At 41.8% G+C, this 10,194-nt stretch overlaps 1 pseudogene across 1 annotated transcript; it reads left to right on the top strand.

Moving 5' to 3' along the window:
• The first annotated feature begins 8,793 nt into the window (after positions 1 to 8,793).
• Positions 8,794 to 9,623, top strand: LOC308515162 (mediator of RNA polymerase II transcription subunit 10-like; annotated as a pseudogene). Its single transcript has one exon. The product of its transcript is annotated as a mediator of RNA polymerase II transcription subunit 10-like (transcript).
• Positions 9,624 to 10,194: the final 571 nt, after the last annotated feature.

Below are 10,194 nucleotides of genomic sequence, written 5' to 3'. Positions count from 1 at the left end.
CTTTCAATTCTTTATTGACAATACACCACTTCTCAAAGAGCAAGGGGGCGAGGGCTATCCCTTCCTGATTTTTGCTTCTCGCTCCTAACATAGATTGAAAGTCCTTTATGCTTGGCTTGGCATTTCAGGCGAGTCTTGATCCATTTCAGAGTTTGTCTTCCTGACACACAAGATGCAGAACCATGTAGTGTCTTTTACTTTTCCTGGGTGAAATGCACATGAGACAGACCTCAGAGCCTACCTTTGTCATGTCCCCAGCCTTTCACAGATGGAGCCCCACATAACCTCCACCTGCCGGCCTCAGCCTACCTGAGGCTGGAGAAGTACCAGCAGCCTCGGCCCCAACAGTCTGAAATTAGGCTTCTTGTCCATAGAATGTTAGCAATGAAGAATTGGGGCCTGTGAGGTTTTGGAGCAACAGCATCTCCAATCAGCCATACAGCTGGAAGGCAGCAGGATGCAGTGGAAAGAGCAACAGCTAAGGAGCCAGACCTGGATGGTTGTAGTTAGTGTCCCCATAGTAGTATGTTTGTTACAAGGAGCTGGCAAGCGCAGCCTGAAGGCAGCACCTAGCAGGGCCTGCTTGGCCGTCACCATGGTGTGGAGCAGGCAGGCCCTGCAGAGAACAGAGAACCATGGGGAGCAGGCCTAAGTTGTCAGTAGGACATCCCCTGTGGGCTCCTGGATTGGAGAGGATGCAGGTCAGGCTGAGGGACATACTCCCCCCCTCCTCCTGCACAAATTTCATGCACCAGGCCTCTAGTTAGTAATAATAATAATAATAGCCAATATTTAGTGAGGGTTCATCATGGGTAGGTACTGTCCTAGGCACTTGACATGGATTGTTGTATTTGGCCTTGCAACAATCTTACGAAGTAGGTACTAATATCATTGCCATTGTATAGAGAAAGAAACTGAGGGCCATATAGCTAGTTAAAGAGGGTAACAATAGAGATTGAGAGAGAAAGTTCTTAGTTAAACCACTAAGTTATTATTTTTTCTACTTTAAGCAGTGCTCATGTCTAATTCACTAAAGATAATAATGAATAAATGCATTGCTTTATTTGTTGAATATCTTTTGGGTGCAAAGCACTATGGAGCATTATAAAAGGGTAATATGGTCCCTGTTCTCAAGAAAACCAGAAGCTGGTAGGGAAGCAGATAGACAAATAGTGAACTCCAATTTTAGTACAATACAGTAAGTGCTTTAAGAGTGCTACGAGCTAATGCCACTGGGCCCAGACAGGGGAAACAGCACATTTCAGTGGTATCCAGAAACCTTGGTTAAAAAGTTTACCTTTGAGTTGACTTTTGATGGACAAGGAGGCCTCTAGGAGGCAGAGAAGTGAGAGAAAGACATTCCAGGCAAAGGAACCACATAGGCAAATACACTGAGTCACTGTTGACTCACTAACCTCAGTGCAAAGCTTGTTCCTGGAATAGCAAGGAGTTTGGGATTTCTAAGCCTTTGTGTTTCTTCGAAGAAGTCCTGATTTGGTAGATGATAACAGAAAGGCAAAATCATAAAATCTTGGGAATGAAGGGTCCCCTAAGGTTATCTAATCCAATAACCCATCCAATGCCTAAATCTCTTCTAAAACCTTCTACCAAGTAGTCATCAAAGCTAGTCTCATATACTCCCCAGAACAGATGCATTATTAGCTCCTAAGCAGCTGAGCTCATCGCTTTCTGAAATTATTTATTTGTTTAGTTGTTTATTGTCTATCTGTCTGTCAGATTAATACACAAGTTCCACAAGGATAAGGATTGTCTTGCCTATCGTGTGTCTAGCATGGAACCGACATACAAAAAATATTTGTGGAAATGAATGCATTCCAGCTGAGGACAACTCTGACATTTATAAAATTTGTCGGTGATTTCCACAAGATAGTCTTTTACACATATGAAGACAACCATACTATCCCCCTTGTATTTTCTCCAAGTTCAATATCTCCTGTTGGTCAACAATTTCTCATGAGATACAACTTCACTATTCAGATGACTCTCTCATATAAACTCCATTTTGTCACAATGTCTTTTAATGTGTTGTTGCAAGAATGGAAAGCAGTGACATCCTCCAACTAAAGAGGTCAGATCACCTCTCCTGGGTTACAGTGTGACCCAAGATGGCAGTTGGTTGAGGTCCCCTTTAGCTCATGTTTCTCTAATTGTCAGCTAACTACCCTCCTTCCCACTGCCTCTACTGCCCGCTGGTTTCTACTGCCAGCTCACATCTCTCCTGTCTTGACTTGTACAGAAAGATTTTGAAAACCTAGCCCAAGGCCTTACATTTAGGAGGCGGTTACAATAGTCCAGGACAAAGACACAAGGTACTGAACTAGAGCAGTGTGGCCAGAAAGGAAGAAACACACCTCATGCATGAACAATGGGACTTGCATTCTACTGATTTAGTGACTGCTGGCATGCTTTCTCAATGGTCCCTCTCCCTCCAGAGCACGTACGAATTAAGAGTTAAATCCCAGCCCGAGCTGGTTTGGCTCAGTGCATAGAGCATCTGCCTGCTGACTAAAGGGTCCCAGGTTCGATTCCAGTCAAGGGCATGTACCTCAGTTGCAGGCTCCTCCCCAGCCCAGGCCGAGTGCAGGAGGCAACCAATCGATGTGTTTCTCTCACATCGATATTTCTCTCTGTCTTTCCCTCTCTCTTTTTTTCTCTCTAAAAATCAATAGAAAAACATCCTCGGGTGAGGATTAAAAAACACACACACACAAGAATTAAGTCCCAGCTTTTCCCTACCTCACTGTCTCCAAGGTAAGCACACAGCTCTTTTTAAGTCTTTATATGTATTTTTTCTGGCTACAGTATAGAAACATATTAGAAACAGCTAAAGGCAGCAAGATTTCTAGCTTGGATGATTAAGAAAATGGTGGTTCTGTTAACAGAATTAGGAAATTTAAGGACTAACTTAAAGGTGATAATGAAGCATTTGGTTTGGGAAATGTTGAATTTGAAGACCTGAGGGTATCTAGAAGCAGTTTGAGATTTTTTAGTACTTTGGACTTGGAGTGCAAAGACAAAAATGAAGATTTGTTAGTCATCAACAGAGATTCTTGAAGCTTTCCCCAAAGAATGAAAATGTTGAAAATCATCTAGGCAAAAAAAAAAAAAAAAAAAAAAAAACATATGAAGAACAAAACTTTTTTAACAATGGTTACATATAATGGGTATTTGGAGGAGGAACCTCCCAGAAACAGTGCTCAGAGGTATGAGGAAAGCTTGATGCGGTTAATGTTAGGTCTGCCAAAGCTGGGCATTATTGCAGAAAGGAGAAGATAAAATCAGTCACGTCAAACGTAGCGCACAGCTCCTGCAGAACAAACATTCTTAAGAGGTTACTGAGTTTATCAGTGAGGAGGTAGTCTGATAATCTTGAAGAAAATAATTCCATGTGAAGCTGGAGCCAGGTTTCAAATTGTTAAGAATAAATGCACCCCAATGTTCATTGCCGCCTTATTTACAGCAGCCAAGATCTGGAAACAGCCCAAGTGCCCATCAGTAGATGAGTGGACAAAAAAAGCTGTGGTACATTTACACCATGGAATACTATATGACTATAAAGAAGAAGGAACTCGTACCCTTTGCAACAGCATGGATGGACCTGGAGATTACTATGATAAGCGAAATAAACCAGTCGGAGAAAGACAAATATCACATGATCTCACTTATACGTGGAATCTAATGAACAAAATAGGACCGGAGACATGGATGCATGGAACAGACTGACAGATCTCAGAGGGGAGGCCGATGGGGGAGACTGGAAGAGATTAGCCAAAGAATATATATATACATAACCCATGGACACAGACAGTGATGTGGCAAAGGTGGAGGTGGGGATGGGGAGAGGGGGGCAAAACGGGGGGAAATAGGGGATATCTGTAACAATGTCAACAATAAAAAAAGCAGTAAATAGTAGCAATGGAGTCAAAGCAGTAAATGTAGACTGCTACTTTGAGAAGCTGTTATACACTGCATATAAAATAAAAAACAAATCCATATGGGATTCATATGACCCACATCTTCTAAAATATAATATGAGGTTAGTTGCCACTTCTCTGTAAGTTCTAACTGACTTTAGAATTGGGCTCTTTATAGGTCTGATGACTGCCCTAGGTATTCAGCAGCTGTCACCATAAAAAAGAGAAAAATGGAAATATATTTTTATGGATAAATTTCATTGAACCTAAATAAGGCTACTTGTATTTTCTTGTGGTGTTCCCGCTCCCCCCCCCCCAACCCCCCCGGCCCGGTTCCCTTTTAGGTGTCTAATTATACATGCCCAACCATTTTCTTTGAGATCAGTTCGCACGTAATTCTGCCTGGACTGGGTGAGCCCTTTAAACTTTAAGCCAACATAGATTTTACGGGAATTGCCACTAGGTCTGGTGAATTTCTGGAACTCTTCTATATTGTCTTCTAATTCCCTTTTGGGAAGACCCTTCCACCCCTAGCCCTGGCCTCTATCCCACATAGACTCATAGGATGTCCACTTTGGAAGTGACTTGAGGGTTCTTCCAGCTCATCTCTCTCAGCCTCATAGGTGACTGAGCTGAGGCCCACAGCGGGAAAATGACTTGTCCAAGGAGGCGTTGTTACAGAGTGACTGCAGCACGGTGCTTAGGGGCAGAGCTGCGTTTGAATCCCAGATTCATTATTACCTTATTGCATGACATTAGGCTAGGGATCTTCACCTCCTGTGCCTCAGTTCTCCTATTGGAAAATGGGGCTAAAGACTATCACGCCTGCCTCACGTAGTTGCTGTGTGTATTAATTGAATAATATGTGAAGCATCTAGTCCGTGCCTAGCACGTGATAGAAACTCAGAAAAGTGTTGATTCCCTCCCTTTGGTATAAGGTCCCAGAGCTAATGTGACAGAAACAAAACTCAAAGCAAACCCAGGTCTTCTGACTTCCAGGCCAGAACCCTTTCCACACACAAGGGCTCTCCCTGGAAGTATGTGAAGAATTTCCAAGGGGTACAGGGGCATGGACAGTTTTCAGTTCTATAGTTCATTAAAACCCAAAATTTCTGTAGTTTTGCTCCTCAGCTTATTAACTGGATTCCATCTTTTTAAAAAAGACCCCCTTTTTAAAGAGCAGTTTTAGGTTCACAGAAAAAATTGACAAGGAAGGTATTGAGATGTCCCATATACTCCCTTACCCCTATACACGCATAGCTTCCCCATTCTCAACACCCTCCCACAGAGTAGTATGTTTGTTACAATTGATGAACCTACATTGACACATCATTATCACCCAAAGCTGTACATTCTGTGGGTTTGGATATACCACTATATTTTTACAGAAATATTTTATGTTCAAATCGTGTTTAGGATGCCCTCCTGAAATGTTCAGGGAACCTTTAGCAGCCCTTCATTGCAAATCCTCAGCACGTCACTGCTCAATAAAGAAATTCCATTGCACAGAAGTGTTTGTGCCTGTTAGAATTTGTGAGGCCTGCTAGAAGAAATTCTGGTAGTTAAAAGAAATCCCTGATTGGATGAGACCATAAGAAAAGAAGGTCCTGACTATTCTGAGGGTACTGACCTCTGGGTGGGTCTGTTTATTTGCTTTGGGGGATGTCTCTCTGAGCTCCTTAGGTCCCTGGAAAGAGAACAGAGGCCTCCTCTCTTCCTGAGTACACCACCAGGAAGCCCAGGTAGCTGACGTGAGAACGCTTCCCATACAGCGACAGGCGCATTCCCAGAGAGAAACTAGGACAAACAGCCAATTAAGAGCTGAACACTGGAAGAAAGGCCAACATAACAGGCCTGGAAAACAAAGTGGTAAAGTAAATGAAGCCTGCAAAGGTCTGCGGTGAGTGTCAAACTTAGATCTGGGTAGGCATTCCAGATAATTTAACAATAATTAACAATGGGTGAGAAACTGAGGTGGGGTGGGACTTTCATTTGTACCTGATTGCTCGTATTTTATTATTTAAGAATTAATACATGCAAAGGTGTATAATGAAAAGTCAATCTACCCTTTTTTATAGAGATAGTCTATGAATATACAGGGTGGGGGGTGGGGTCACAAATGTAACATAATGGGCACACTGTTCTATACTTAAGTGCCCCGACCCGTGGGACAACAACGGGGGAAGGAAGAGACACCCTAGGAGAATGAGACAAACAAGGGACACGAAAGAATGGAGGCAAGACAAGTTCTGATCAAGCCTCCAACTTTATTCTCACAGCGGCAGAATATATACTGTTTTAGGGAAGGGGGGTGGGTAAAGGGGTCTATGGGCAGTAACCTTTTACTAGAGATTTATTAGGCTCCTGATGGCTGTGCTTATCAGTGCAGATGTGTGATTTAGCAGCCTCTGGATGGCTGTGTGTTTATCAGTGGAGATGTGTGATTTAGCAGCTGTGTGAGGGTAGTTTATCTGTAACTGCTGGCCAATTTGCAAGACACAGGTGGTTTCTGGTAATTAGGAGTTTCTGGAGGAACCAGAAACTTATAGTTCTTAAGATGGCTTTGTCTAAGCCAATATCTTTTAATGGCTCCCAACACTTAAGATTTTTTTTTTTAACAATATATCTTTTTGACATCTCCTATTTGTACATAAAGTTTTTTTTTTTAAACAACAGCATAGTTTTCCATGCTGTGGAAGTGCAATTATTTACTTGACCAGTCTGAAAATTATGGATATTTAGAGTGTTTCTAATCTTTTGATAGCATGTTCTTACTGCTCTTTTGAAAAGTATGCCCCTTAATGGTGTCTTTTAATGAATATGCTCAATAACTGTATCAGCTAGGAAATAACACTTCATATCTATCAAATCAGCTAAACTAAAAGGCTTACATCCTTCATTAAAAGAGCTATGGAAAAACAGGCACACTGAATGGTTCTAAGAATATATTATACACATAAATTTGTCCAGGTATAATTGCAATTATTCTCAAACATTACTGTTTAACATCATTTTCTTAGCGTTGTCTTTCTTCAAAATACAGATGCTTGAGTGACTTTCCTGGAGACTATGATAGAGAAAGGCTGAATTGAGTTCTCTACACCCAGGAGCAAGGCTGAACAAACTGCTCTACCATCCCAACCTCAAGCTTGGATGTGCCCATACTGGCAGCTACCAAAACTTCAGAGTTAGTTCTTAGAGGAAATGGCCTTTTACTTGCCTTATGAATTCAACTTTATTAAGGGATGGTATACCTCACTGTCCCTGTTATTACACATTTTTTAGCATTTTTAATGAAAAAAGCACAAAGAGTTGATTGTATTACACAACTATCATTGTTATTGTATTACACAACTATCATTGATCCTTACTTATCATTGCAAAAATACATATAACTTTAATGCCTGTGTACATACTAATTTGGTTGTTTTCCCACTTGGCTTTATTTCACATGCACATCTAGATACACAAATATAGATCACAAAGTTACCATTTTAGTAGTTATATGCAAACATTTTACTACTTCATATTTTGCAAAACCCATTAGGGCATTTGGGCTGTGCCCGGCTTTTCCCTATTATAAATGGTGCAGATATAAATACCACTTCTAAACAATGGTATTTTTTGTTTGTTTTGTTTTAAATTATTTCCTTACGCATTAATAAAAGAAGTCGTACATCAAAGAGAGGAACAGATTTAATACTTTTGCCTGTATAGACTGGCCGCTCTACAGGAAGACTGTAAGTCACGTGTTCTGAGGAATGGATCTTAGCCTCTCCAGCAAGGAGTTTTATTCCTTTCATTTTAATTAACCCGGTAAATATGAAGCTTTATCTCATGCCTCATAGATTTATTAAGCATATTTACTAAAAAGCATTATAATGGTTTAAGTCAAGGACTCTGGCACCAGACTGCCTGGGTTCAAATTCTTCTTGAAATGTGACTTTCAGTAACTTACTTCCTTTCTTTGAGCCTCAGTACTCAGCACGACAGGCCATCATGAATGCCCATGAGTGCCGGGAACAGTGTTAGGCTCCAGAGAGAGAACAGTAAACACAAGAGGCACAGAAAGAGTTCCTACACTACCAAGCTCACAGATGAGTCAGGGATACAGGCACTTCCAATACTGGACGGCAGGCTTGTGACAAGGGAACATGCTGGGAAGAATGCCTGACACGAATATTTGCTTGCATTAGAGATGCTACATCAATGTTCTAAATGTTGATTTTAGGTTATATTTCTTCCTATGTAGACTATTTAGTCATAGCCATTATCCACTTACCCATGGAGTCTAAGTATTGCATGTGTGTACTTGTATATTTATATTTTTCAGTTTGTAAAAGCAATGCTCATTCTGTTCCAGTCACACTGACCTCTGCTGTTCTTTGAACAACCGAGGCATGCTCCTTCCTCGGGGCCATTGATTAGCTGTTCCCTCTGCCTGGAAAGCTCTTCTCCCAAATGGCTTGTTCCCCTTGCTCCTTCATGCCACTCAAATGTCACCTTCTGCGGGAAGTCTTTCCTGAGGCTCTATTTAAAATTGTGAGCTTCACACCGAACTTGGCTAGAGATCCTGGCTAGGCTGCTGATCAACTGAACGCTGGCTCCATCCACACCTTTGGGGACCCCTGGGCCTGCTGGGGTTGGACCCCAACATCGCCATAAAAGGCAGTACAGCTTCTGCCTGCTTCTCTTGAGCTATGTGCTCCTGGAATCCAGCCATGATGAGGCGCTGCGGGATCCAGATCCAGCCCCCTCCTCCCACCCCTAGAGGAAAGGGAAGTGGCGGTGGGCTCGGGCGGAAGCAGGAAGCGGCCGAGCAGGAAGAGCGCGTGGGGTGGCAGGGGGCCGTGGGGCCATGGCCGAGAACTTGGACCACCTGGAGGAGCATCTGGAGAAGTTCTGGAGGACATCCGGCAGCTCGGCATCATCGTCAGCGACTGCCAGCCCAGCAGCCAGGCCGGGCTCAACCAGAAACTGAATTTGATCGTGACGGGCTTACAGGATATTGATAAGTGCAGACAGCAGCTTCATGACCTGGCTGTACCTTTCGAAGTTTTCGAATATATAGATCAAGGTCGAAACCCACAACTCTACACCAAAGAGTGCCTGGAAAGAGCTCTGGCGAAGAATGAACAAGTTAAAGGGAAGATTGATACGATGAAGAAGTTTAAAAGCCTGTTGATTCAAGAGCTTTCTAAAGGCTTTCCAGAAGACATGGCTAAGTACCGAAGCCTCCGAGGGGAGGACCATCCCCCGTCGGAACTTCCTCTTCGAACATCTAGTCCTGTGTGAATCACCGTAACCTTCAGGCAGCTTGTGACGGAGCGGCCTCAGAGACAGGAGGCCTAGAGGACTTTGTAGAGCTGTGCTGCCAGCAGCCCCCTCTTTGCAGAGGGCTGGTGAGCGCACATTTTTGAGCGCGATGCATTTGATCCTGTATGGCGGGATTATCTTGGAAATATTAAATACGGTAGTAAACGGTTTAAAAATATTACCTAAGACTTTTTTCTGTTTGCATACTTCTCTTTTTTCATTTTATTATGATGTCAAAGAATGCTAAAAAAATTAAAGAAAAGGTTTAATATGAGGAAAAAAAATTGTGAGCTTCATTGCCAGTACTCTCTACTCTCCTTTCCTAATTTATTTTTCTTCATTGTACATTTCACTTCTATATAGAAAACTTATTTTGTTAATTTTCACTCTCCACCATTAAAACATATGGCTCACAGAGTCAGGAGTGTTGTCTATTTTATTGTTTGTTAGGTTCCCAATAGTTAAAATAGTGTCAGGCACTTAGTAGGAGCTTAATAAGTACTTACTAAATAAGTAAATCGTCATTTATATGGAATTGATACTATGACACACCTATCATTCTGAGACTTACTTTCTAGTTGAAGGCCACAGCTTAGATATTTTTTCAGGTAGGTATTTATAGATCTTCTTCATTCTTTTTAACAACTGTGTTGTTGTTCAAAGTAGTATGAACCATTTTGTTTTTCATTAATAGACATTTTTTCCAATTTCTTGCTATCACAAACAATGCTGTAATAAACAACATATCTATCTTTGTGCAATTGTGGTTTTCTTGTAAGATTTATTTATTTTGGGTATTGAGATTTTGTTTGTGTATTTATTGCAACTATTTTTCTACTGCCTCCCTTTTCATCTTCTGTGTGTGGTAAAAGCTTCAAACTGAAAATGAAAATAAATCTCCCTCTTCATCCCCCAGCTCCCGTTGTTTCTCACATATCACCTC

Source organism: Myotis nattereri (assembly GCF_964212035.1).
Source record: "Myotis nattereri genome assembly, chromosome: 3".
Taxonomy (NCBI): Eukaryota; Metazoa; Chordata; class Mammalia; order Chiroptera; family Vespertilionidae; genus Myotis; species Myotis nattereri.
This window is presented reverse-complemented; position numbering and strand designations above follow the sequence as displayed.